We start from the raw sequence: 6,996 nt of genomic DNA on the forward strand, positions 1-6,996 counted from the left end.
TTACAGGCGTGAGCCACTGCGCCTGGCCCAAAACATTGTTTTTCAATGCCTACTATCAATGGTGTTACTCCTAAGGAAAATTATAGAATAAACTTAGATAGCATCTTATGTAGCTTAATGACTTTAACCATGGTCCAGTGTAGATCTAAATGAAGAATGATCCAGGTGTCTTCTGGAAGCCCCTTTCTAATCTGCGTACTATTTCATGCGGAAGTTACACTCTAGAATCCGATGAATTCATCCATGGGTATATGGAAATATTGCTAGAGGTTGCAACCATGGTCACCTGTCAGCCCCAAGCTATCTGGCTACATGGCCCCAGGAGAGTGGTAACAACTCTGTGACTCAAATCTGTAAAAGCAGGAACTTTGGACCACATAACTAAGATTACTTTCAGCAATAAGAGTCTATGGAAAATTACTAAGCTTGTCATTATTTTTGTTCAAAAGTAACTTATTTACCGACCTACCTCAGAAATATTATAAGTGTGGTTCCAGACCACTGCAATAAAGTAAATATCACAATAAAAAGAGTCACACAGATTTTTCGGTTCCCCAGTGTATATAAAAGTTGTGTTTATGCTATACTGTAGTCTATTAAGTGTGCAATAGCATTATGTCTAAAAAAAGTACATACCTTAATTTAAAAAATATTTTACTATTAAAAATGCTAACGATGGCTGGGAGCTGTGGCTCACGCCTGTAATCCAGCACTTGGGAGGTCGAGGCAGGAAGATGGCTTGAGGCTAGGAGTTCAAGACTAGCCTGGGCAATATGGCGAGACTCTGTCTCTTAAAAAAAAAAAAGAAAGAAAAAAAGAAAAGAAAATACTAACAATCATCTGAACCTTTAGTGAGTTGCAATTGTTTCGCTGATGGAGGGTCTTGTTTCTATGTTGATGGCTGCTGACTGATCAGGGTGGTGGTTGCCGAAGGTTGGGTGGCTGTGGGAATTTCTTTTTTTTTTTTATAATTTCAACTTTTATTTTAGATTCAGGGGATACATGTGCAGGTTTGTTACATGAATATGTTGTGTGACATTGAGGATTGGGGTACAAATGATCCTATCACCCAGGTAATGAGCATAGTACCCAATAGGTATTTTTCAGCCCTTGCTCCCTTCTCCCCTCCTCCCTCTAGTAGTCCTCAGTTCTGTTGGTCCCCTCTTTGTGTTCATGTGTACTCAATGTTTACCTTCCAATTATAAGTGAGAATGTGCAGTATTGGGTTTTCTGTTCCTGTGTTAATTCGCTTAGGACACTGGCCTCCAGCTCCAAACATGTTGCTGCAAAGGACATGATCTTGTTCTTCTTTATAGCTGCATAGTATTCCATGGTGTATATGTACTACATTTTCTTTATCAAATCCACCGCTGATGGGCATCTAGTTTGATTCTGTGAATAGTGCTTTGATGAACGTTCAAGTACATGTGTCTTTTTTGTAGAACAATTTATTTTCCTTTGGGTATATATCCAGTAATGGGATTTCTGGGTTGAACAGTGGTTCTGTTTTTAGCTCTTAGAGAATTCTCCAAACTGCTTTCCACAGTGGCTGAACTAATTCACATTCCCGTCAACAGTATATAAGCATTCCCTTTTCTCTGCAGCTTTGCCAGCATCTGTTATTTTTTGTCTTTTTAATAATCATCATCCTGACTAGTGTGAGATGGTATCTCATTTTGGTTTTGGTTTGCATTTCTCTGATGATTGGTGCTGTTGGGCATTTTTTTATATGTTTCTTGGCCACATGCATGTTGTCTTTTGAGAAGTGTCTCTTAATGTCCTTTGCCCAATTTTTAATAGGGTTATTTGGTTTTTGCTTGTTGAGTTGTTTAAGATCCTTATAAACTCTGGGTATTTGGCCTTTGTTGGATGCAGAGTTTGGAAATATTTTCTCCCATTCTGTGAGTTGTCTGTTTACTTTGCTGATAGTTTCTCTTGCTTTCCAAGCCTCTTTAGTTTAATTAGGTCCCACTTGTCAATTTTTGTTTTGGTTGCAATTGGAGGACTTAGTCATAAATTCTTTGCCAAGGCTGATATCCAGAATAACATTTCCTAGGTTTTCATCTAGGATTTTTATAATTTGAGGTCTTAGATTTAAATCTTTAATCTGGATTTTGGCGATTCTAATACATATGTACTAGTATCTTGTTTTAATTTGCATTTCCCTGATGACATACAATGCAAGCATCTTTAAAAAAATTTTTTTGTTTTCTTAATTTTTTTGGCTCCCCACAGGAAACGAAACCATCTTTTCATATGCTTATTTGCCACCTATCTTTGGTGAGGTGTCAGTTAAAGTCTTTCACTTATTTTTTGATCTGGTTCTTTTCTTATTGTTGAGTTTTTTACCTTGTATATTTTCGATAACAACCCCTTATCAGATATGCCTTTTGCAAATATTTTCTCCCAGTCTGTGGTTTGTCTTTTTATTGTTTTGATAGTGTCTTTTGCAGAGCAGGAATTTTTAATTTTAATGAAGTCCATGAAGTTATTTCATGGGTCATGCCTTTGGTGTTGTATATAAAAAGTCATCACCAAATCCAAGGTTATTTAGATTTTCTCCAAAGTTATCTTCTAGGAGTTTTATAGTTTTGTATTTTACAGTTAGATTTGTGATCCAGTTTGAGTGGAAGCGTGTAAGGTCTGTGTCTAGAGTCATTTTTTTGCATGTGGATATCTAGTTGTTTCAGCACCATTTGTTGAAATGTTTACCTTTTCTCCACTGTAGTGCTTTTGCTCCCTCAAAAATCAGTTGTATTTATGTGGGTCTATTTCTGGACTCTCTCTTCTGTTCCATTGATCTATTTGCCTATTCTTTCATCCATACCACATGCTTACTGTAGCTTTATAGTAAGTCTTTAAGTTGGGTAGTGTCAGTATTTCAACTTTGTTTTTCTCCTTCAACACTGGGTTGGCTATCCTCGGTATTTTGTTTCTCTGTATAAACTTTAGAATTAGTTTGTCAGTCTCTAGAAAATAAATTGCTGGGATTTTGATTGTGATTGCATTAAATCTATAGATCAAGTTGGGAAGAACTGCCATCTTGACAATATTGAGTCTTACTACCCATGAACATGGAATAGCTCCCCATTTATTGAGTTTTTCCTTCATACTCATAGCTTTGTCAGAGTTTTATGGCTTTCCTCATATGTATCTTATACATATTTTGTTAAATTTATCCTGAAGTATTTCATTTTTGGGGGTGCTAATGTAAATGTATATTTTAAGTTTCAAATTCCACTTGTTCATTTTTGATGTATTAGGAAAGCAATTGACTTTGGTATATTAACTTTATATCCTGCAACCTTGATATGATGACTTTTTTTAACTTTATGTATACATATTTAATTAGAATAGACATAAACCAAAAAGAAGAAAAAAATCAGAATAAAGTGTCGCTATCATTTTGTTTGCAAGGAGGAGTCAGGGAATGGAACAAATTACCAGAAAAATATCCTAAGACCATCCTGAAGTAGCTAGGTTACATAATCTTAAGAGTCAAATGCCAAAATTAAGTCTTATACCACTTAATCCACAAATGAACAAAAGAGGAGTCAAAAGTTTATCCTATTTAGTGTAATAATTTTTACATTAAATATATAGTGATTTGCTTCTCACAAAGCGGTACTGGCAACTTTTAGTAGAAAGAAGTTTCCATTATGCGTTGACTAAAAAATCTCAAAAACAACTAAGCAGCTATGCTATAGCTCAGTAAGTACCATTAAACTGTTCTGTGTACATTTCAGGTTAATACATTTAATGGCTAGTGTACATTTCAGATTAATAGAGAACTACATTTTGGGTTTTAAAAAGGCAGCAATAATTATATTTTGGCTTTTAGTCTAGATGCTTAACATAGTTAAGGCAACAGTTCAAGCTGTGGCCTTTTAAGTGAAGGTAGTTAAAATTTAAGAACAACCATCATAATCTCTTGCAACCTACATACACTGTTTAATGCTTACATGGAATGAAACCAGTGTTCTTAATTGGCATGTTACACACACACACACACAAACAGAATTTTTTAAAAAATCAAAGGCAATCATTCTAAAGGTACTATGGTAGCATGTTAAAAATGCAAATATGCTATAGAACTAAAGTAATATGAACAGCACTACTCATTACCTAGGAGAAAGGTGACTGGTTTTCACACAAAGCTAAACCTGTATCAGTCATCCTAATCACAATGGCTTAAAAAAGCATCAGGTTTCCAGTAGAGGAACTATTCTAGGAAAGTCAGTAAATCTCTTGAAAGTTTCACCTCTGTAAAACCAGGATAAGGCTACAACTATTTTGAAATCTGAACAAGGTATCAGATGAAATAGTAAGATTCCCAATCATAATGTAAGATAGAAGGCCAGGTGCAGTGGATCATGCCTGTAATCCCAGCACTTTGGGAGGCCGAGGCGGGCGGATCATGAAGTCAAGAGTTTGAGACCAGCCTGACCAACATGGTGAAACCCCGTTCCTACTAAAAATACAGAAATTAGCCAGGTGTGGTGGTGCACGCCTGTAATCCCAGCTACTAGGGAGGCTGAGGCAGGAGAATCACTTGAGCCCGGGAGGCAGAGGTTGCAGTGAGCCGAGATCGTGCTACTGGCACTCCAGCCTGGGCGACAGAGCGAGACTCCATCTCAAAAAAGAAAAAAAAAAAAAGATAGAAAGGTCCTCATGCAGCATATGCTCGCTGGCTCTGGGAAAGCTACATGTGCATAATACCGAAGTTGCCAAAGAAGGAAACTGGAGACGTTCAGTTATATTTCCATGGTGCCGTGAATTTTAAACCTCAGAAATGGTGTGGTCCATTAGGCTTTTCATAATGCTTGGTGCCATCCACTTAATAATATGTTCAATGATAAAAGCAGGCATGATTGTAATAGTAACTACAGTCCCAGATGTTGACAGTATGTCTGCAGTTTGAGAGTCCTTCGATTCAATGACATTCTGTCCATTGATTTCACAGATGTTATGTTCTGTGAGAAGACCATTTCTGGCTGCAGAGCTATCTTTCACTATGGATGTTATTTGTCCATTTTTAAAGATAAAACCAACATGTCCAGTGCTATCCTTATGCATGGTAATCGTCCATTCAAACGGCCTGTCATGAATGGTCATGGTAATCTCTCCAAAATTCTGTTTGAACACCTTGTGTGCTTTATCAGAGCTCTACCCTGCACAGTTTTCACTATTAATCTGGAGTACTTGGTCCTCAATTCTCAGACCAACCAATGAGGCTGGAGAATTAGCCTGGACTAGCTGAACAAATATACCATTATCTATTGATTTAAGCCTGAGTCCAATTTTTCCATTGTGATCCTTACACAAAATGACTTCACAAATCCCTTGCTTAATTTCTGCTCTGTGAATTCCAACATCATTACCAGTTACAGCAGCCACCATATAGTTCATACTGGAAGGTCTTGCTACCAACTGCCCCTGAATTGGTGCACCAGAAACCATGGCCACATTTGCACATATTTCTTCTTCATTTAAACTCAGGCCCATGTATTGAGAGAGCTCTGGATATAATTTGGGATAGAGATTTCCATTTTGAGAGATGGGAGCAGAAGCTTCTGACAAAATTGCTGGATTGGCAGAGTTTGTAGAAAAAGTAGTTTGAGCCCCAATTACTTTGTCTACCTTCAAGTTTTCAAGAGATGGATAGAGAGACATTTTTGCAGGGTTCTTCTAGCCCACAGGGACCCACTCGCCACCACAGCCTCCAGTCACCGGCACCAACTTCTCTATGATGACTTCTTAATTCCAAGAGTGTTTGTCAACTCTCTTGAATTTTCTACATAGATGACCATGCCATCTGTGAACAAAGACAGCTTTATTTCTTCCTTGTCAATCTGTATATCTTTTCCTTTTTTTTCTTGTCTTATTGCATTAGCTAGGACCTCCATTACAACATTGAAAAGCAGTGGTAAGAGGTGACATTCTTGCCTTCTTCCCAGTCTTACTGGGAAAGCTTTGAGTTTCTCACCAGAGGTGGTTTATTCTAAGGGATTGGCTCATGAGATTGTGGGGGTTGGCAAGTCTGAAATCTGAATTCAGGTAAGAGTTGATGTTGCAGCCTTGAGAATTCCTCCTCCTTCAGTGAACCCCAGTCATTGTTTTTAAGGCTTTCAACTGATTAGATGAGGCCCACCTACATTATAGAGGTAGTCTGCTTTATTCAAACTCTAGTGATTTAAATGTTAGTCACATCTAAAAACATATCTTTACAATAACATCTAGACTGGTGTTTGAGCAAACAACTTGGCACCATAACCTGGCCAAGATGATACACAAAATTAACCATCACAATATATAAACAGATTATAGGGATTTTTAAATTTGCTTTTCAAACCAGTGGAATCATACTATATGCTTTTCTGTGGAACTTGCTTATTATCTGACAATAATATGTCATATTATTATTAATAAAATAATATCTCATACTTATCTCTCCAGGTCAATCCTTATAGCTGTTTCTCTTTCTTTTAAATAGTTGGGTAATAAAAAGGAATGAGATCATGTCCTTTGCAGGGACACGGATGGAGCTGGAAGCCATTATTCTCAGCAAACTAATACGGGAACAGAAAACCAAACATCATATGTTCTCACTTATAAGTGGGAGCTGAACAATGAGAACACATGGACACAGGGAGGGAAACAACACACACTGGGGCCTGTCATGGGGGCGAGGGGAGGGAGAGCATCAGGAGAAACAGCTAATGCATGTGGGGCTTAATACCTAGGTAATGGGCTGATAGGTGCAGCAAACCACCATGGCACATGTTTACCTATGTAATAAACCTGCACGTCCTACACATGTATCCTGGAACTTAAAATAAAATAAAATTTAAAAATAAATAAATAAATAGTTGTGTAATATCCAACCATTTGCCCGTTTTTGGTGGGGAGATTATTTCCAGTTATGACCAATGCAAAAAACATCTTTACACATATATACTTATGTATTGGTACAAGTATTTCTATAGGCTAGAGTCC

At 37.3% G+C, this 6,996-nt stretch overlaps 1 pseudogene; it reads right to left on the reverse strand.

Annotated features, from left to right (window-relative positions):
- Positions 1-447: 447 nt before the first annotated feature.
- LOC129395282 (syntenin-1-like) lies at positions 448-5,682 on the reverse strand (annotated as a pseudogene).
- Positions 5,683-6,996: the final 1,314 nt, after the last annotated feature.

This window comes from Pan paniscus, chromosome X, assembly GCF_029289425.2.
Source record: "Pan paniscus chromosome X, NHGRI_mPanPan1-v2.0_pri, whole genome shotgun sequence".
NCBI classification, from domain to species: domain Eukaryota; kingdom Metazoa; phylum Chordata; class Mammalia; order Primates; family Hominidae; genus Pan; species Pan paniscus.